Source organism: Papaver somniferum, chromosome 3 (genome assembly GCF_003573695.1).
Source record: "Papaver somniferum cultivar HN1 chromosome 3, ASM357369v1, whole genome shotgun sequence".
In the NCBI taxonomy this organism is placed as follows: domain Eukaryota; kingdom Viridiplantae; phylum Streptophyta; class Magnoliopsida; order Ranunculales; family Papaveraceae; genus Papaver; species Papaver somniferum.
The window spans coordinates 289,484-311,830 of NC_039360.1; the positions used below are offsets into that span (position 1 = coordinate 289,484).

The 22,347-nt window shown below is 33.7% G+C and overlaps 1 long non-coding RNA gene across 1 annotated transcript; it reads right to left on the bottom strand.

The window, feature by feature from the left end:
- Nucleotides 1–812: 812 nt before the first annotated feature.
- Nucleotides 813–2,847, bottom strand: LOC113355110. Its single transcript, XR_003362123.1, has 2 exons — nucleotides 1,333–2,847; nucleotides 813–1,068 (listed from the first exon to the last, which is right to left on the bottom strand). It is a non-coding gene; the product is annotated as an uncharacterized LOC113355110 (long non-coding RNA).
- Between the last annotated feature and the right edge of the window lie 19,500 nt (nucleotides 2,848–22,347).

Genomic DNA, 22,347 nt, shown 5'->3' on the forward strand with positions numbered 1-22,347 from the left:
GAAAAATTATAAAATAATAAAGAAACCCTAATACAATTTTTTTAAACTAAAATAAAAAAGAATAATAAAAATCTTTAAAAAATTATGTCTTCTTTTACGTTCTTTGGCTTTAATCTTTCATTGTCTGTACGAACCAACAATTCTTTGGCTCACCTTTCTTTACGATTCCAAAACCTTTAGACAAAAGATAACAACCAAAAACGTAAAATGGAACAAAAAATAATTAAAAAAAATAAACACCTAAAAATAAATCTAAAAACTCTAGCCTAAAAACAAGTCTGCATCGGCGGCGCCAAAAACTTGGTAGACTCAGAAACCTACAATAAAATACTGCAAGTGCACAGTGTTTAACTAGTAGACAATGAAAAGTACAGGTCGTTCCCACGAGGAGTGTGAAATACTCCCTACTAGCTAATGCCAAGAATCATCAAATCAATAAGATGATATTCGATGATTTTTCAGATACTCGAGACAAAATGAAATAATAAATAATTCTTAACCGTAAACAAAATGGAGAGTGGGTTATTAGGGTTTTCGATTTCCACCAATTCAATCGTATAAAACTCTACTAATCTCTATTTATTACTCAAGACGAATTTCGAAATCAATCTCATGTCTCGGAAGATGGTATACTAAATTCTAAAATATAGTTTCTCCGCTATAATTTTCTTCACGTCATTGGTAGCTTTATAAAGCATTACATATCAATCCTAGAGCATATCACGTCAAAGAATTTAATCAAAACACGAAATATTAATTGAAAAGCATAAATAATCAAAAAAATCACATAAACGATTGAGTACCAAGCTAAATGAAGAGAAATTACTAATTGATTAAATCGTTATTAGAATTATCATTGTTGAGTTTATATAAATAAATTGGTTTTCATCTAAACCCTAACAAACAATTTAGCAAATCATGGAGAAAATAAAATCAAAACGGCAAACCCTTCTTTTCTCCTATTCGCGGCTCTGCTGCCGCTTTCCTCTTCGTCTCCCAAAACCGGCCTCCACTTTCTCTTTCTGTTTGGATGTATTTGTATAGGTATTGTTGGAGAAGTTAATTAACCTAGCCACTAACATTCCAATAGGTCCAGTCCACTATCCACCGGTTTCCAAACTCAGACCCTTTCCAAGACCGACCACGGACTGTCCGTCTAATTCTTGTTATCACCACCGGCATGCATTCAAATTGTTCCCTGGTCAAAGTTAAATTACATACAGAAACCCCCTAGCTTAATATGATTCAAATCAGCCACAAAAGCACCTTCCTCCGACCATCCGACGACCATGAACCAGCACTGCCTTAATTCACTATAGGTTGTAGAGTAACCATCACTGCCTTACTCTCGGGTAGTAATAACTCAACCATATAAACAATCAGCACCTGCCCTGCATTCTCGATAGCATTCCAGCCACCACTCTCTTCTCAAATCCGATAAACTCAGACAATATTCAGCTTCATCTCAGTCACGAGCTCAACACCAACCCAAAAAGAAGTTCTAACGGCAGCTGCTTAAAAAATACGAAAAGCTCAACTTGTATTGTGCATCAACAGTGAACGTCTCCTTCCAAGCTAACAACCGCCAAATACCCTCAACAAACTAATGATCAGAGCCAACTCTCTCGCCTTCATTCTCAGAAGCTACCATCGACCGTTCCAGACAAAACCAAATATAGATAAGAGAGGTTTCCACCATTAATCATCTCCAAAATCTGCGCAAACCATCATCACTGCCTTTGTTCGCTGCCAACATGAACTTTTTGTCTCCACCAGCAGCTTGACTTCGCAGCTACCTCCACCAGTTGCAATTTCTGTTGCCTGAATCCTTTCCGTCACCGACTGGCTTTGAAATTCAGACCCTCTAAGTCTGAGAACAACACCATGGCGTCGGCCTTCAACTCACCATTTCCCTGAGCTGCATTCCATCTCCATATTCTTCACAGCACCAACATCGATAGCAACATCTCAACCACCATTTAACTGGCCCATCAAAATCTAATCTCTGCAGGCATTAACAACTCAAATCCATGGCAGAAACACATTCAGTCTTCTCTTTACCAGCTGCAACAACTCAACCATTCAATTCCAGACCAACCCATACTGGAGCCTAGCTTTGCTGCTCAAACATATCCATCGAACCAGTTCAAAAATCGAATCCATTCTGCACTTCTAGAACTCAAACATCTCAGCCATTCTCATCATCTGCACGCTTCAATGAACTCAAACATTTCTGCCAGCAACTTCTTCTCTCTGTCCGTTTAAGACTCTCCATAATTCTTCTTTCATGCAATTCTGCAAACATCTTCTGCGCGCCTAGCCAACTGGTGAAGGCCGTGTACTGCTTGTAAATTGGAGATTCCACAAACTCTTTCCCTGCAAATCGATGTTCAAATGCATTCAATCATGCACACATTCATTGACTTAAAAAACAGCAGCAGCGCTTCTCTCCGCCAACACCATTAACCAATTGATGTATCTCTACTCTCCAACTGCAATTAGCTCATCCAACGTCTTCTTCAAACAACAGACCCCAATTTGTATCAACAACCACCACTTCCTACTCGATTCTATCTCTTGTTAACTGTCCAGAACAATCGACACCATGTCCAACATCGGTGTTGCTAATTTGAGGAGAACTTGAACTTCACCGGCAGAACGAACGGCATACAGTGAAGAAGAGGGCAGCAACTGCTTTGATGATGACGAATCGTTCCTTAGAAGAGGATGCTCTCAAATCTTCTTTCTCTGTTATGAGATGACCGAGTGGAAAAGAACATTTTCTTCGATGAGAACGGAGTAAATACTGATGACAAACTACCAACCACGTCCTTGTGCCCCCCCTTGTGTGGCTCACGTGCGGCTCAATTCTATGGCCGTGGAATGGTTTCATGCCGCTGATATATATAGAAATACCAGGCCAGCTACATCTTGCCAGCTACATCGTAAACGGAAATTAATTTCTTATTACACCATTTTTACCTCCATTGATCTGATTCGCTAGCATTTTCTACAAAAGCACTAATATTGTATCATTGGCCAAAATATCGAATCCTAACTAATATAAATATGGGTATAAAATATAGCACCTACGTGTTTATCACCTTCATTTAGGTCTGGGTAACCGTACCTAAACATGTATATTTGGTTGGTTCAACAATGGTTAGCCGAAGTTAGCCATATGAACACTTTCATCTCAACCTTATTCATCTTAATCATAACTAGTTTAAATGACTCAAATGAAATTAGTTCGTGGAGTTGTTCAATTGTTTATATCTCATAGAAATATACAAGACACGATCGAAGAAAAATCGATTTTGATTCACATAAATCAATCATGAATATGATAGCCACGGTTTGAAAAAGATTGCATTCCTTGATATTTAAATGTATAGTTCATGAGTAAACCGATTTTAGAACATAACCTACTCTCAAGTATGCAAACAGGTACGCACACCTAAGTAGCTGGACTAAGTTTGTATTTCGCCAGTATGCGAACGGGTACGCATACCTTCCAAACTCAGCAGAAAGTATCGGACCTGAACCTTACGCAAGTACGCGTACCGGTATGTAAACATGGTTCCCTTACTTTCGCTTGACCGACAGTGCGCATACAGGTAAGCATACCACGGTTCCCGGACTTTCACAAAACCAACCAGTACGCATACGGGTATGCATACCATGGTTCCGGACTTGGACAACATATATGCAAGTATGCATACTATGCTATATCAAAACATGGTTATTAGTTCTAAACTCCATTTCAATTATTGAAACATTCTTAGAGGACGACAATAGATGCATCACACAAACTATTAGCTTCAAAGCAATATTCAATACGATCGAATGATCAATACGAAATATTCCGAGTCCACATCAAATGATTGTCTCACACAAATCATGTAAGATGTTACCAGGCGATTTTCACATGATCATCTTTTGACTTTCGTCAAAAATATAAGATGAACTTGGTTAAAGCAAAAGCTTAAAATATGTAAGCGAGTTAAACTCAGCTCGAAATATCAAATGTGTATAAACTGAAGTCTATATAGCTAAACGAATTTTGTCTCAAGAAAGAGATAGAGAAGATAGACTTTCGATTGATAGATGAGTTCAAGTCTCCACATACCTTTTGTCGATGAAGTTCCACAAGCTCCCCTTGATAGTTATTCGTCTTCAATCGATGAACGTCGTGAAGTCTAAGCTCAACTACACTTTCTATCCTAATCCGAGACTTAGCTATAAGTGGACTAGAAATCAAGACTTATAGTTTTGGCAACTAAACTTGACAAACAAACTTGAGATAGAAACGCTTGCGAGTTCGACCGAGCAATGCTTTAAAAATTACCATTACCATCTCTTGTGTTATGTTTTATAAGGATAGATCATGTCTCTATGATTATTTTTTCATAAAACTCTCTAGTTTTACCATAATGTGGTAAAATATGATCTTTTAAGTCCATGCTTGCAACTTGTGCAGGATCTCTGGTAGCATGTTTTGTTTTTACCGCCAAAAGAGGTAGTGATGTAGATATTAGAAATGATGACTTATATTTTGATGCAGAATATTGTTTTCCCTTATGTGGATTTCCTTTAATCGTAATAGGATTATTTTTATTCTTTTTATTAGGAGATGGGTAAGAAATTTGGGGAAGCTTTCCTTAGATATTTGGCAGTCCATGGCTTCCCTGCAAAAATTCACGAGTTAAGAAATCAGGTAAAGAATTAGTTTCACCTTTTATATACTCAATTTTGAAATCAAATGCTGATAAAATGGCGTGCCATCTTGCAAAAATTGGCAGAGAGGCTAAATTCTTAACATCTTTTACCTATACTTCCTTAGTTGCCTGACAATCCACTCTAGTAAGAAATTCATGGTTTAACAAATCACTTTCAAATTTAGTAACACAATGAATTATTGCTAAAATTTCTTTTTTAATGGTTGAGTAGTTTTGTTATACCGATTTCCACACACCCGAGGTATATCTAACTAATTGTTCTTTATTACGAGTCCTTTGTTTAAGAATCCCTCCATATCCAACATCTGTAGCATCGGTCTCAACTACTTTGTAGGATGTTGGATTGGCTATAATCAGACATGGGAATTCTTTGGCTTTAGCTTTTATTTTTCTAACAACACTTGTGTGTTCACTGCTCCAGCTTTTATCTTGCATACAGAGGTTTGTTGTCCTTAGCTAAATCCTTATAAAAGTCTGTTATATAATTCAGGCTTCCTAAAAACCTCTGTAATTGTCTCTTATCCTTGATTTGATCAGAAAATCTTTCAGTAAAAGATATTGCTCGTTCTATTGGTATTATAGTACCTTTATTAATATTGTGACCAAGGAAACCAACCTGGGTTTGAAATGTTTTCATCTTTTATGCAGATAGCACTAATCCAGCCTGTTTTACTATTGTGAGGAAAATTGATAAGTGTTTAAAATGTTTCTCAATTGATTCAGAATATATTAATACATCATCAATGTATACAATTGTAAAAGTTGAATAAGAATTAAATATGTTATTCATAATATGTTGAAATTCTGATGGAGCATTTTTCAAACCAAATGGCATGACATTCCATTCATAATGTCCAAAGGGGATTGTGAATGCATTTTTATACTTATGTTTTTCGGTGATTTGGATTTCCCAATATCATGAATTTAAGTCAAATTTTGAAAATATGACAACATTATGCAATCTATCTAAAAGGTGTTTTTTTATTAAGAATTGGATACCTAATCCATATCAATGCTTTATTCAAAGGCTTATAGTTGATTACTAATCTCGGAACTCCTCTTTCTAATTCAACTGCTTTTTCTACATAAAAGGCAGGACAACTCCAAGGAGAGTATCTTTTTCTGATCAAGCCTTTATCTAGTAAATCTTGAATTTCATATTTACATATTTCTAACAATCTATTATTCATTTGAATTGGTCTGGCTTTTGTTGGAATCATTTTTTCAGAAAAATCTGGTTCATAAGGTAATTCTACTATATGTTGTTTTCTTTCCTAGAACGTATTTTGGATTTCTACGCAAACTTATTTTACCAGAAGATCATTAAAATCGTTGATTTTTCTTTGAAATTTTAGGCAGTTTAATTTTTATTCTATTTTCTTATATTGGATCTCCTCTTTTAAGAAGAACAAAAAATTTCTTTGTGTTTGATTTTATCTTATATTTGGTTAATACTTTTTTGTCTAGGTTCGGAGATGAACTCAAATATTATTTTATGTCCATGAATGAGGGCTTCAATGCCCATATTGTTAATACTTAATAGGTATAACATATTTAAGAATGGAGTTCCTGATATGCAGAATTGGGATAAATTGTTTACCATGATAAATGGTGTTGCTAGAAAATTTTCATTATTATATACTGCAGCATCATACAATTTATAATTAATTATCAATTTTTTTCCGTCTGCAGTATTAAGAACTTGAGTTTTCTTACTAGAATATTTTGTGAGAACTAACCCTTCATATAAGCAGTTTAGATCTGCACCCGAATCTATAAGTGCCATAGTTTCGAAACGGTATTCTTTTCTTATGATTAGAGTGGCTAAGGTTTACCATTTTTCAGTGATTACTTTGTCTATTATATCAATGAATTCCATGTTTTCGATATCCTGGTTATCAGTGGGTGATTCTGGTTTGTCTATATGTTTTTGTGTAGTAATCTGAGCTTGGTAGTTTTGTAAAATTCCATCGAATGAGTTTTGTTCTTGCGACTCATAATCACGGTCTATTGGTTTATGAAGTTCCAATATCTGGACCCTTTATTTAATACCTCTTAATTCCTTTTTAACCTGATTAACTTCTGTCCTAAGATCATTGACTGAAGGTTCTATTCAAATGTGATGATTTTCTACTCTTGCCATTATCTCCTTAAAACTATAAGGTTTGTAAGGAGTTTTGATTTTCTCTTGTTTTAGTGATCGTTTAGCTACCTTAATATATTTTTCCAAAGATATTCGCTTTGATTCTGGATTTTCAATTTTATCAGTTAATTCTAATATGAAATTTTCTTCATTAGTGAGGACATTAATTCCAAGACTAGATATTTGTTTATGAAAGCAATTTTAGAAGAACAATGTTATGTACAATCCTCATCCTCCAATCCTGAAACTGTCCCTGAATCATCTTCTGAAGAAGATGATTCATCCTCTTCAGATAGATCAGAATCTATTAAGAGAACTTGTTCTAATTGACGTTTGAGACCTTTATCTAGATTAAGCTCATTTATTTTCTATTTTGTACGAAACTTGTTGCTATAATGCCCAACTTTTTCGCGCTTATAATAGACCGGAAGCGACTTATTAGTCTTTTTATTAAATTGTTGTGACTTATTGTTGTTTTTCCTAAAATTGGGTCGTTTAGATTTGGAAGGATACCTATTAGTCTTAGGATAGTTATAGGCAGGTGGTCGAGTACGTTTGCTCCTAGACAATAACGTCGATGGAGTATTAGTGTAACCAAATTGCTCACAAAAATCACACAGCTCTTGCTTGTTAGATAATTTATTTTTTTGTATTTGTTTGTGTAATTTTATGTCATAGCATTAAGCTAAACCTTCAGATACAATTTCTGAAGATAGTTGGCCAAAAGTATATTCACCATACTCAATACGTTTTTTGATATTTTTTGATTTTTGTCTATTACTAACCCTTTCAGCAAACAAAGGGGGTAATCCTAAGACGAATTTCTCCTTCGAAAAGTCAGAATTAGAGGAACAATCTTCCCTACTAAACAATTTTGAGAAATATACATCTTTGTATCATCTATAATGAGAGAGGGTATGACATTTAAGATTAATAAGTAACTCCCTAGATCTTTTCATTTGTTGTCTATTACTCATACGAAGTGTAGACCAACGGTATAAAGTAGGATACTGACAATATCTTCCTGGGGTAATTCAGTACCATCTTCTAACTTGGCTGGATTATTTTCCATCCAAATGTTATATTTTTCCTGGTCAGAAATATGGAAATCTCCTTTAAGTTGGCCATAAAAGCCGGTAACTATGGATTCAACAATTTTTTTTTCTGGTTTTTTAGTGAGCCTAGATGCATAAGCATACATCGACATTTGTCTTATGATGTTTACTATTTGGTTTTCTGTCATACCATCTTTGTTACACTCAACTATGGATCTTCCATCAAACAAAGTCTGATTCCAATTATAATTCTCTTCCAGTTGTGAATCTACTGGTGTTGATCTAGGGTAATAATTTCTAGTAGGAGCTGTTGGTGTGTATTTATTTTTCCCAAAAGATTTTTTTATTAATATCACCAGAATTTTTATTAATATTATCAGAATTTGATGCATGAAAAATTTCTTCCAGTCATTCTATATCTATATCATTGTATGGTTCTGGTTTGAAAATAACATTTATTCCTTATTTTGAATGTCTGGATGATTTGGATGGGCATGGAGCAGATAAGCTTATCTTTCCTAGCTTTTCTACTAGTGCATCTACAAAGCTATGATTTGGGTTGGACAACTTGATGACATTTGGAGCTATTATTGGGTTTGGTTTAAATAATAATCCACTAGACGGTGTCGGATTAAGTTTAAGGGCGCTACGTTGTATACCTTAGATTTTATCCCTGTTTAACAAACCTTCAATTCTTATTGTTTGTTTTCCTATTGAATGTAAATATAAATTGGTGTAGTTATTTTGTTGTATTAACTGACCAATATCTTCCTGGTTTGCTACTGAATTAGTTCCCTTATGTTCTAATTTGTATGGGCCGATGTAGCACCTTTGATATCAAGAACTACTTATGGTGGATGGATTAACTGAATAACATTTCCATCTTTTTTCGCATAAGATTGAAAATGAGTTTCCAACATATTAAGTGATTTTTTATATCCATCTAAATTGTAAGTTTTGCTAAAATCTTCAAACTAGGTGAATAATGGGGTTGGATCTTTACTATGACTTAAGTATTGACCATTGGTTTTATATATTTTTATTCTTCTATTCGAACTAAAGTTGGATTCAAACCAAGCCCTTTTGAATGTATTTTATAAACTATGATACTCTTTTCGAACTTCTTGTAAACTCAATAATGGTTTTTGGATCACATTTATCTCAAATTCTAGATCATAGAATATAGGTTCTACTTGTTCCGGAATATTTCTAACCGTATATTTTGGCTTTTCTACTCTATAATAAGGTTTATTAACCTGATGCGAAGTTTTTTCGACTCCTTCTATAATAATATCATTTGGGTCATTTATAAAATTATGAATAGGATCTGTATAAGAAGAAGATGCTACAAATGGCCTTGGTGCACTTCCATCACCTTTTGATATCTTAAGCCTAGTTTTCCTAAAAGATGAAAACTTTATTTCCACATCTCTATCTTCATATTCAATTATTTGTTGAAGATTTTTGTTTTGACAAGGTTTTGCTGGAACTTCTACCTGTAAAGTCCACTTTTCATGGAGGCTTATAGTTGATGAATAATCTCGGAACTTCTCTTTCTAATTCAGCTGCTTTTTCTAAATAAAAGAAAGGACAACTCCAAGGAGAGTATATTTTTCTAATCAAGGCTTTATCTAGTAAATCTTGAATTTCATATTTACATATTTCTAACAATCTATTATTCATTTGAATTGGTCTGGCTTTTGTTGGAATCTTTTTTTCAGAAAAATCTGGTTTCTAGTCTACTTATAGCTATGTATCGGATTAAGATAGAAGTGTGTAGTTGAGATTTAGACTTCACGACGTTCACCAATTGAAGAAGAAGATCTACTGAAGAGATTTAAGGAACTTTATTATCAAAAGGTATACGGAGACTGAAACTTATCTATCACTTAGAAGTATATTCTATTCTATCTTCTAATGAGACTAAGTCGTATACCTATATAGACTTTTACATTATACACATTTGATATTTCAAGACGAGTTTTTCTCGTTCATCTATTTCTCAAAATATGTGTTGAAAGATTTTATCTTTAGCTAAGTTCATCGTATTCTTGACGAGTTTAATTGGAGACAATTTATTTGTTGGAAACTAAATATTAAGTCAAAAGATGATCATGTGAAAATTACGTTAAACATCTTATATGATTTGTATGAGACAATCATTTGATGTCAACTTGGGAAGTTTCGTATTGATCGATTAATCACTTGAAAATAGTGGTGTATGTAAGATTACTATTGTTGTCTTCCAAGGATGTTTAGTATTTAAATGAGAGTTTTAAGACTACCATGTCTGGATATAATACAGGTTGCAAACTTTGTATGTTAACTGTGTAAGTCTAGTTCAGGTCCGAAACTATTGTTTTGCGAACTTGTTTACCTTTGAAAGGGTACGGAGCTTTTGTTCACGTAGCCTGTTTGCGAACAGGATAGACAAGGCCAAAGTCCGGAGATGGTGTCCGCGTACTCAGTTTGTAAACAAAGTGGTTAAGTTCTAAAGTCATATATAATTATGAACTCAGGTTCATTTCCGTACTCAGTTTGAGAACTAAAGTCCCTGGAAATTTAATGTATTAAGGTATGTGAACTAGCTTTACAAACTGTGGTATTATGTTCATGAACTGGTTCTTGAATAAGTAATTTGTATAATTACAAACCAAACCGATTTTGCTTCAAATGGTTCATATACATATTCTTATAAGATGATTAACATTTGAACAACTCTCTTGAAACACAATTAGATTCATTTGATTATCTATCATGATTGATTGATCATCATATTTGGTCTAGAAGTGTTAGATGAATATGGCTAAGTTATAAGTGTTAATATGGCTAACTTCTGTTAACTATTGTTATGCCAACAAGGTATACACGTTTGGGTATGGTTCATCCATATCTAAATATAAGTATATTTTAATTGTGTGTATCAAGCTAATATCATCTAACGATGGAGATTGATTGCTTAGTTTCTAAGAAGACTTGGCTTGAATCTTAAATCAGGAGTTCATCTAACGGTGAATATCAATTTCTTTTTTTACTAAGCTATCTTAGCTTTGATTGTAAGCAACCCTGATTTGAAAGGCTATATAAGGGAGAACTCTACCATCTGGGAAACCTAATCCCGAAATTTCTGTATGTCCTAGTTATAAACTAGAGTCGATTCACCTTTAGCCTGGTGCTTTCCAAAAACATTAATAGGTTAACGCCTTAAAGACTTCATTTGGGATTCGTGAATCCAGATCTAACTATTTTCTCTGTAGTTGTGTATTCTGATCTTAATTTTTCTATCGTATTGAGTTTTATCTTCTCTAAGATTTACTCAAAATTTATCTACGACGGGTAAGATATAAAAAGTAATCATAACAGTTCTTCGTCTCAGACTCTTGTGATTCCACGATAACTTTTTCTATTAAGCAGTTGGGTTATTGTGAGATGACTGATATTTCTAGGATGCTCTTCGGGAGTATAAGTCCGGGGTATTAGTTGAGTTTCTTGTTCACCTTGATTTATCATAAGACGGAAACAAAACCAAGAATAAACTTATCTGTTGGAGACAGATTTGTTTATAAATCTTAGACTTTGGGTCGTAGCAACTCTAAGTTATGGGTGAGATTGGCTAATGGAATCAAGTGCGTAATTTCCTGCTGGGATTCAAGAGGAGTAAGGAATGCGACTGTACCTTAATCGTTGTGAGACTTGGTTATGGCTCAACTACATTCCAGTCTGAAGTTGACTTGTAGTAGGATAGAGTTTGTAGCGACTGAATACAATGCGATGTTCAAGTCTGGACCAGGTCCCGGGGGTTTTCTGCATTTACGGTTTCCTCGTTAAAAAAATTTAGGTGTCTGTGTTATTTATTTTCTGCATTATATTTGTTTATATATTTGAAACATCACAGGTTGTGCGTAGTTCAATCACAGTTGATAAATCCGACCTTGTTTGTTGGATAAAACTTGATTGACACTCGGGCATTGGTCTTTGGTACCATCCAAGTCATTCTCATATCAATCAGTCTCAAATATTTCTATCTAGTTAATTTAGTGATTGGATTGATAAAGAGATAAAGCTCTTTGATATCTTTCTTGATTGAGTCTCACTTTTTAAGTTGGTGGTCTCGGAATTATATTGGAGTTTAGTCCATACAAATTACTGAACGGAATATTAGGTGTGGTTGTTATACCCCAATGTTTTCACTTTCGCATACAACCAATTTGGCCAACACACGTGAATCCTAAGATAGAGTCCACCACATTAAGTTTCTTCACCTGCTTGTGAACACTTCAAGCACTCAACTCCTTTGGATCGTATTTCCGAAACAGTAAAGAACTAATCTATATTCGGTAATTGCTCTATTAATCTCAAGAAGTAAATCAGATATTTGTTTTGAGTTAAGAAAAGGTTCTTCCATCTAAATAATATAAACTCTTTTGTTAAGTTTTAGATTAATCAAGATCTAAATTATCATGATAACAAGATCTTGATTCGCAATCTATCTAAATAGATCTCAAAGAGAATTATATAGATATGTCGATCTTATACGACTAGCAAAGATGTCTATCAAAGATAAACAAGCTAAGTCGGATCCCAGTCGATCAAATGTGTGCACGTATTAAATCAAAAAGATCATAAACCAATTAGAAATCTTCTTGTCTTCCAATCTTCAATGTCTGCACAAACAAACTTGATTCCCTTACAATCGACCATATATTTTTTTCAGATCTAAAGATAGATCAGAACTACCGTCAATCCTTGATTTAGTTTGAGGGACCCTTATATCAGAAGAAAAGGAACTTATAATAAAAAAAAACTAGGTGCAATCAAGGTTTAACCTTCCTTAGTCAATCAAATCAATAATTGAAAACTAAAATAACAACGCAACTAAAAATAACAATTCAATTCTAGTTTCCCACCAACGGTACCATCTAAACACTTCTTGATCCTACATAATTCTTTAAACTAGCGGACGTAAGAGATTTCATTTAATTAGGTTACTCTCCTCTCCAAGATAGTATTACAAGTAATACTATTAGTCGGCTACCAAAGTAACTACAAATGAAGTGCTTATGTCAGGATAAGTTTATAAGAAGAACAAACGTTGATATTTGTAGACCAAGTTAGTTTGGACATGAAAGAATTTTCTATAACTGAAAATATCTAAAAATGTGCAATATATTCTATTTTTAGGTTTTTTCTAATTCCAATTGATATCAAATTTTTATACCGAAATTCCTCATGGATGACAACTCAATATTAGTTGGTATACAAGTATACTTTACTAATATATCTTCGAGATATATGTTTTACTTATTGAGAAAATAAAACATATATATTCAAAAATATTAATAAAAAGATTCTCAAACATTTCAGTTTGGGATTTTAACTTGAGTATCAAGGAATATATTTGAACAATAACAAATGAAAATTTAGCATGTGTTCAAATTACTCACTATATCGACATTTTGAACTTTCCATAATAGCAACTCATATTCTAATATTCACAAAACCCTAAAATATATGTAAAACTAGAAATAAGAGTTTTGCTATTAGGATCGGTCCTGCAAGAGATCCCCAACATGGATCGGTCTTGCTATAGATCCCCAATAGGAATCAGACCACTAATTCCATTGATTCCTTTCGACTATAAAACAAGTTTTGTAAGTTTACTTCTTTAAACTCATTTAGTTAAACATAGTTTTCTAGGCATGAAATCATTCCTAAGTTTATTACAGAATCTAGTAACAAGTTACAAAGATAGTCCATATGTCGCAATTACAAGGGTCAAAAGATAAGTGTATGCTTCGTAATTCAGAATACTAAAGTTGTGATATAACTAAAGATGCAATCGTGGCTGATATGTGTTTATTGGTAGAAATCACTCTGGTGATTTCATAATTGTAGAATGTTGATGTATAAACACAATTTCTAATTTCATTGCTGAGTTAGTCGTTGTTATCAGATCATTGGAGTAGGAACTACAGAACAACTAAACAAATGCGCTTATTCAATTTGAATTAATGAAAAACTACCTTGGTTGTTCTGGAGAAGGTGGAATGAAATATGCAAAAGTAGCATCACCATTTTTTTTAAACGTGGTTTCGCAGAAATCAATTTTACAACTGATAAGCTCTCGAAAAAGAGATATGGGTTATGAAGTGGGCAAAAATACGAATACGTTGGAAGGCCCAATTTCTTGGGTAATATTGAATGGACACAAGGTGTACTTTAAGTTTGCTGATTTTTTTTTGCATCATACTTGAATTCCCTCGTCCTCTGGACAGTTTCATATTCATTCTGTTTCGATTGGGTTGCTTAAAAAAACAATGTTTTTCAATCGAGGGGTGATTTGATTTTAATCCTTTTCCTTTAGAGTAATGAGTATCCATCTTGTACTTTTTTGTTCTGATACAAGACCCAAAATAATATTGTATTACTTTTTTTCCTTTGAAAATAACATTGTATTACTCTAGAGTCTAGAATAACATTCTCTAGAGTAATGGTATATTGTTCCCACACAAACCCAAAATTCAGGTCATAACTCGTTTTATGAAATGTTATTCAAACATGTAAATTTCACTACAAATTCGTCACGTCAAGTTATATATGGTATAGGTTTGGTTTCATTCATATTGTTTATATACTCTTTATAGTCCTTGTTTGGTAAAATTTATGATTATCTATTTATGATTATAGATAATAATAAATTGATAAGTGATTTTGATATTATCATTTTTAAAATTATTTTTTCCAAACACTTTTTTTTTAAAAATAGTTGATTATCTTAGAATGATGATTTCAAAAATGAGAGGAAAGGATAATGATCTAGGACTTTTTTTAGTCATATGTTGATTTATTGTCTCTCTTGATAGTTTAGAGAATATAAGAAGATAAACTTCAATTTAAGTTTGTTAGAAAATTTTTTTTACTATAATAAATTTTCAAAACGACTTTTTTATATTTATGAAAATAATGAATTATTTCAATTATGATTAAAATAATCAATTATTATAATAATTACCAAACACATATATAGATATAATAATGGATTATGGATTGATAATTCATTAAGAGAATGCTCACCAAACAGCCCTTGTGGTGGTGTAATTGTGCATGTACTTATGTTTTGGACATAATTAATCACCCAATCAACTAGTTTGTTCAGATTCTAATACTATTAGCTTTTGTAGACACTTTTGGCAATGCATATAGACTCTGAAAATTTAACAAGTACTCTTTTCTTCCTCTTTTCTGTTATGGTGACACCTTTCAAGTAGGTTTGTTCCACCAAATAATGGTGATGGTTTGTATCGGAACTTGGCTCCGACCTTGTACGTATTAATCGAGATTCTACATTGCCTCATGCTTTTTTATGTCAGTTAACTGTGTCTGTAGCCTTTTTAGTTGTTTATAAGGTCCAGTTACGAGCCCCATATGAACCGGGCTTAGAAAGAGTCAACTGGTTTTTGATCCTTTATATTTGATCCTTTTTACGGAATGTGTAATATAATTCATGAGCTTTGCTCATCCTCCTATGCCTTTTTATAATTCTCGCCATCTGCTTCTCTTTCTATTCAACACTCACAAGATACATGGGGTTGTTTGATAATAATTCTTTTAATGGATTATCAGCCCATAATCCACTATGTGAATTATAATGGATTATGTATGTGTTTGGTAGCCATTATAATAAGTGATTATTTTAATAATAATTGAAAAAATTCATTATTTTCAGAAACGGAAAAAAGTTGTTTTAAAAAAATTATTATAATCAGTTATTTTTTTCAGTAAATTGAGTTGGGTTTTCTATTCTTATTTTCTCTAAACTATCAAGAGAGAGTTAAAAGAACAATATGGAATTTAGAAAAAATTCATAAATCATTGTTTTTTACTCTCCATTTTTAGAGCATTTTTCAAAGATAATCATTTATTTGAGAAAGGTGTTTGTGAAAATTTATTATAAAAATGATTATACTAAAATCATTTATCTATGATTATCTATAATCATAAATTGATAATCATAAATTTTTCCAAACAAGGACATGAACAACTCAATCTCTGTAGATTACATTATTAATGGGTGATGATGTTTCGTGTAGTATTTGCAAGTTTGCAACTGATCAAGGTCTGATGCTTGTAGAAATGTCTTTACACAGTAAACGGATTCGACCCACTTGACTAACTTTATCTTCTATTCATGAATTTTCCTTATAAACATGTCTAACAACACCGTAGATGGATGTTATTGTTTAAACATAGCTCTGAACTTTTTCTCTTATTCTTCTCAGATTCTTATATGTCAGTTAAGTTTTTTACTTATCTAATGAGTTTTTAATCTTTTTGCAGGGCCTCATCCATCATTTATCATTGGAGGCATCCATTGTTGGACTTGGTCTATTCTTCTCCTTGTTCAAACATTATTGCTTCAATCAAAAGCAGTACGCACATCGTCTTCTTCGGCAGTTTTGCAGACCATCATTCTCATGATGGATTCCAACAGTATGTTCCAGTATTTTTCTATAAATCATTTATATGATTTTAATGTCTCAAATGATATTTGTAAGTGTCATGTTATAAACTCAGTTCTCCCGATCCGAGTCCATTCTCTCATCCCTTTCGATCCAGAAAAATTTCAAAATTTGAAAACCCGTGATTGGAAGCATTGCAGCTACTCAGTGGTTATTAAGCAGAAAATGTTATACCCATTCAATGCAGTTTTTGGTCATCAGCAAGTTATCAAAGAGAATCTCACGCTTTCTAATTCAGCCTTGTACTCTTTTAATTCCAGATATTTAATTATAGTCTCTGCAGTTATAGACTTTACAAAAATAAAAGATCTTTCTTACTTTTCTACAACTATTTATGGTTTTTCTGCCGCTGCTATCACTCTTTATAAGTGGATGTATCTCAAGAAAAAACAATGGCTTCTTCATATAAAAACCCAGTCCCTGCCATCACCAACCAACTCTAGAATGCTAACATTCGAGATATCTCTTCTATGAAGTTAAGGAGAGCGGTTGGGTCAGTGAGAGATTTATCGGTAGCAACTGAAGAAAGAGGTCACACTTTGATAGGAAAACTATTTGCTGAATACCCTATAGAAACAGATCTGGTTAGGAAGGAACTAAAAAGTATCTAGAAGCCATATAAATTTAGAGAAGTTCGTGCTATAGACAGAAACATATTTCTATTCAAGTTTCACACAAAGGAAATGATGGAAGTCGTTCTCAAAAAAGTCCCTTGGAATGTTTGTAAGTCTCACCTTAATCTCCTAATTTATGATGATTTTATCCCTTTAAAAGACTGGAAGTTTACTCATCAAGAATGGAAAATTAAATTCAAAAAATTACTGCGTGAACATCATTATGTTCAAGTAATTAATGAAGCCCTGATGGAATTGGGTCAAAAGATTTGGACAACCCTGAAACATGCAGACCTACATTTGGGAACATGATATCATCTAAAGTAAAAGTTGACTTAAACAAACCTATATCTAGGGGTGGTTGGTGGAACATACGGTCCGGAGGTGTTACTTGGGTGAGATACCATTGGGAACGGGAACCACATAACTTATGTCCCCACTGTTGGACAATAGATCATAATAAAGAGGAATGTGCTAATGTCGATCATGATCTGAAAATAAGAAGATACAAAAATGAACAGTACATCAACTATTTTCATGAGTTGGATGAAGCTTATGGAGTTGAAATCTGTGACGATCTTGACTTGTTGATTCAAATAATTTGTGAAGTTATCAGAAAATAATTGGCAAAACAAGGATATGACCATGAAGAGACTAGAAGGCCCAAAAGATCAAGAAGCTCTAAATAAGAGGAATTCGATTATATAGATCCCACGCAGAATCTCCCCATGCAGAAAAACGAGTTACATAACATCAATGAGCAAAGTACTGGAAGGAATCCATCTTCTATCGAGTTTGATGGTATGGAGCATGATCTGACTGACGAGGGATATGATAACACTAAGGAGTACTCCCATGCTACGTATGAGGTTGCTACTTCTACTAGCATTTCGGTACCTTCTACTCCCAATATCTTATCTCTTTTTTCTGCAAGTTTTGCCTACGGTCTTTCATAGTATTAATTATAATATCAACTTTCGTTTCCAATTATTTTTCAGTATGAAAATGTTAAGTTAGTACTGCCAAGGATTTTTAGGTAAAGATACCAGATATCATCTTCTCTATCTCTATAATCTCCATAATTCTGATATAATCTTCATTTGTGAAACCAAGATAAATGACAATAAAATCATTAGGCTATCTAATTTCTTAGGTATGCCAAACAAATTTTCTGTTCCATCAGTTGGAATAGATGGTGGTTTACTTATGTTATGGAAAGATGGTTTCTCCTTAAACATTGTTCACCAAGATGAAAAAATGATCCATGATTATATTATCAATGCCCCAAGTACATGGGAATGGTACTTATCTTGTGTCTATGGTACACCTTACATCCATGAAAAAGTTGTTCAATGGTCTTTCACTAAAGACCTTAGTAGTTCTATTAATAAACCTTTGGTTCTTATTGGTGATTTGAAAATCAATTTTTCTCCTAATGATAAAAACTCTGAAGTTAATAATACAACTTCTAGTGATGTCCTACATCTAATCAAGGACTATGACCTATCAGATATAGGTTTTTGTGGAAACCCATTTACATGGACTAGTAATAGATACGACATTGGACATGTTAAGTCTAGGTTAGATAGGGCACTAGGTAATAGTAATTGGTACTTGACTTATCCAGACTCTATTCTTAACCATTTACACCAAAATGGCTCAGACCATACACCTATATTGTTAGAACTCTCAAAACAAATTAGAGTGTCAGGTAGAAACTAGAATTTTTTTGAGCATTGGTTCAAGCAATATAGTTGCCCTGATCATATTGAATCTGCATGGTCTTCTAACTACTCTGGTTTTAATGCTTTTATTCTTACCAACAAGTTATCTAATACAAGGCACATTTTGTCATTGTGGAGTAAAAATACTTTGGTAATATAAATAAATGTATTACTCAGCTGCAGTTAGTGATAAATACCTTGCAAGCAGCAGATTTGAATGGCTCAAACATTAAAGTTGTTGTTAATTTAGAAGCTGAAATCAGAATGCTCAACGATATTTAAGCAAGTTACAACAGACAAAAAGCTAGGGGACCACTTCTATAATGGTATGGATATGAATTTAAGGTACTTTCACATTAGCATGAATTGAAGGAAATCTCGAAATAGAATTGACTCCCTCTTGGCCCCTGGTGGAATATGGTGCAATCATAGAGACTCTCTTTCCGACCTTCTCAAAAATCATTTTCAAGATATTATGTCAACCTCAAATCACCCAAGCAGTCAGCATTTTCTCAAGCATATTCCACAATGTATTTTTATAGAATACAATGAAGAACTTGAAGATATTCTTACAGAGCATGAGATCTACTAGGCTTTGATGGCGATGGAGCCATGAACTTCACCAGGCCCATATGGTTTTCCACCTAGCTTCTATCAGACACAATGTCAATTGGTAAAGGAAGATGTATGCAAAATTATCAAGTCCTTCTTTCATTATGGGTTTCTTCTTAAGCAGCTGAATAACACAAGAGTCTCTTTGATTCCTAAAGTCCAAATGGCCAATAAGCCGGAAGACTTTTGTCCAATAACCCTCTGTAACACAGTGTATAAAATTATTTCAAAAATAATCGCCTTGAGAATGAAGAAGCGTATTGCTAACATCATCTCTCCAATGCAATCTGCATATGTCCCAGGAAGATTAATCTCGGAGAATATATGTTTGGTTCAGGAAATTGTTCAAGCTATAGAAAAAAGAAGGTTTGAGTGGGCATCTTGCACTCAAAATGGACGTGTCCAAAGCGTTTGATATATTAGAGTGGAGTTTCTTGCTGGATATTCTTAAACAGTTTGGGTTCTCGGAAAAATTTCGTTATCTTATTTCACAGTATATCTCTACAAGTCATATTGAAGTCATGTTGAATGGAACTCCTATTCCATCTTTCAAGCCTACTCGTGGTATACGACAAGGTGATCCTTTATCACCCTACCTTTTCATCCTAGCAATGGAGTCTTTCTCAATATTTTTAGTTTACCGCGAGAAAACAGGCCAGTTGATAGGTATGAAAATTTATCGCTCAGCACCAAAGATTAACCATCTTCTTTTTGGTGATGATTGTCTTTTATTTTTTAAAGCTAATTACTCTCAGGTTCAAAAACTACTACATGTGATTCATCAGTTTTCTCTATGTTCAGGACAGTTGATTAACTTCAATAAGTCATCTGTATACTTTAGTTCTAATCTTGATCCTGAGGTTTGTCAAATAATCAGTGGTACTTTACAAGTCAGATATCTTAATATTTCAGACGAGAAGTACCTCAGATTACCTTTTTTTTGGGAAGGAAAAATCGTATCCTTTTTTCTATTCTCTGCGCAAAAATGAACCACAAATTCTCCAATTGGAGTGGCAGCAATATGTCTGAAGCAGCTAGATCCGTGATGATCAAGAATGTCTCGAATGCGATACCAATTCACCACATGAAAAGTTTCAAACTACCTGATGTTACTATCAAAAATATCTATAAACAACAATAGTTTTGGAGAAATAAAAAAACTTGCAGAGGTAACCACATTATCACATGGAGAAGAACTCGGAAATCGAAAGAAGAATGAGGCTTAGGATTCCGAGATATGCACATCTTTAACAGAGATTTACTCGCGAAATCAGCATGGAAACTTTGTTCTGATACTGACTCTATGATGTCCAAACCCCTTCAGGAAAAATATTTCCAAGATGGAAACCTCTTTAACTTGAAGAAGTCTAATTCCACCTGGTCATGGAGAAGCTTAATTTTTGAACTAGGGTTTGTTCCAAAATACAGTTGTTGGTGTCTGGGTAATGGGAAGAAGAATTTAATTTGGAAACACATATGGATACTAGCATTCTCAAATCCCCCTGTACCAAAACAAGGATGTTCTTCACATCATCAATACAAATAGGTACACCATCTTTTTAAACAAGATAACAGTTCGTGGGATATTAATATTCTTCAAGAGTTATTTGATCTCAGCACAGTCAACATTATCTCTGGTATTCAGATTCACAACAATCAAGAAGACAAGCTAGTCTGGTTACTTGAAAAAAATGGTAATTTCTCAGTAAAATCTTCTTATAGAAAGATGTATGAAGAACAAAATGATTCAGAATCTGTGGGGCCAAGGCTGATCAAAATTTACAAAACACTGTATAAACTTCCTTTACTTCCCAGGATACGACAATTCTTATGGAAAGTTGTTTCAATCCTTATACCAACAAGAGACATTCTGAGTATAAAGATACCTGTAATCGAAATTGTTTGTCCTTTCTATGAACAAGTGCAAGAAAATCCAGCGCATGTACTAATGGAGTGCAACTTAACAAGGATAGTTTGGTTTTCTATCTCTGGTTGGTCTTCAAATGGTTCTATCTTCTTCTTTGATTTGATAAGAAGTTGGTTTGATGATCTTCATGCAAGAAAGACTACAGAAGACGAACTCTGCAAAAGGGTTATCATCGCATGGTTCATATGGACTGATAGATGTGATAAAGATTTTCATATTGTTAATCCATGTCTTGAAAGAACCATTAAAAGATCTCGTAGCTTCACCAATGAACATTTATCCCAAAAAAACACGACTCATATTATTGTTAATATGGATTGTCGAAGAAATGTGCATTGGAAACCTCCACCTTTGGATGTTGTTACCATTAATGTAGATGGTTCTTACATTAACTCTAATAATACTGATGGCATTGGTCTAATAATTCGAAATTTTGCAGGTGCTCAGCAAGCAGCAAGGTGCATCCACCTGAGGGGAATTAGAAGTGCAGAACAAGCAGAATGCATGGGACTGTGGGAAGTTTTGAGCTGGGATCAAAGGCTAAATTTGGAGAAAGTGGATTTTGAACTTGACAAAAATACAGTGGTGGAAGCAGTCAACAAAAATGCTTCAATAGGTTGGCAGTTACTCAACATGATTAAATATATTCAAAAGTTTTTCAGTAGTTTTAACTCTTGGAAATGTTAGTACATTCCTAAAGAGGGTAATAAAGTAGCAGACATCCTCTCTAAGATACCTAGAGAAAATGCTTTATCTGTATCTTGGTTTAGATCTTCTCCTAAAGAGATTAGAGTACAACTTTGTGAGGATAAAACTCATGTATTGAACTAAATTTTCTTCAATATATCATCTTTCGTTTCAAAAAAAAAAGTCCAGTTACCAATGTGCAAACCATAAATATCTTCCTTGATCTGCCACTTCATGGCAAATGCTCATAGTTTTTTCTCACACCACTGCGGGTGGTGTAGGAGAGGGATGACAAATGCTCTGATGAGAAACTACGGCCTACGGAAT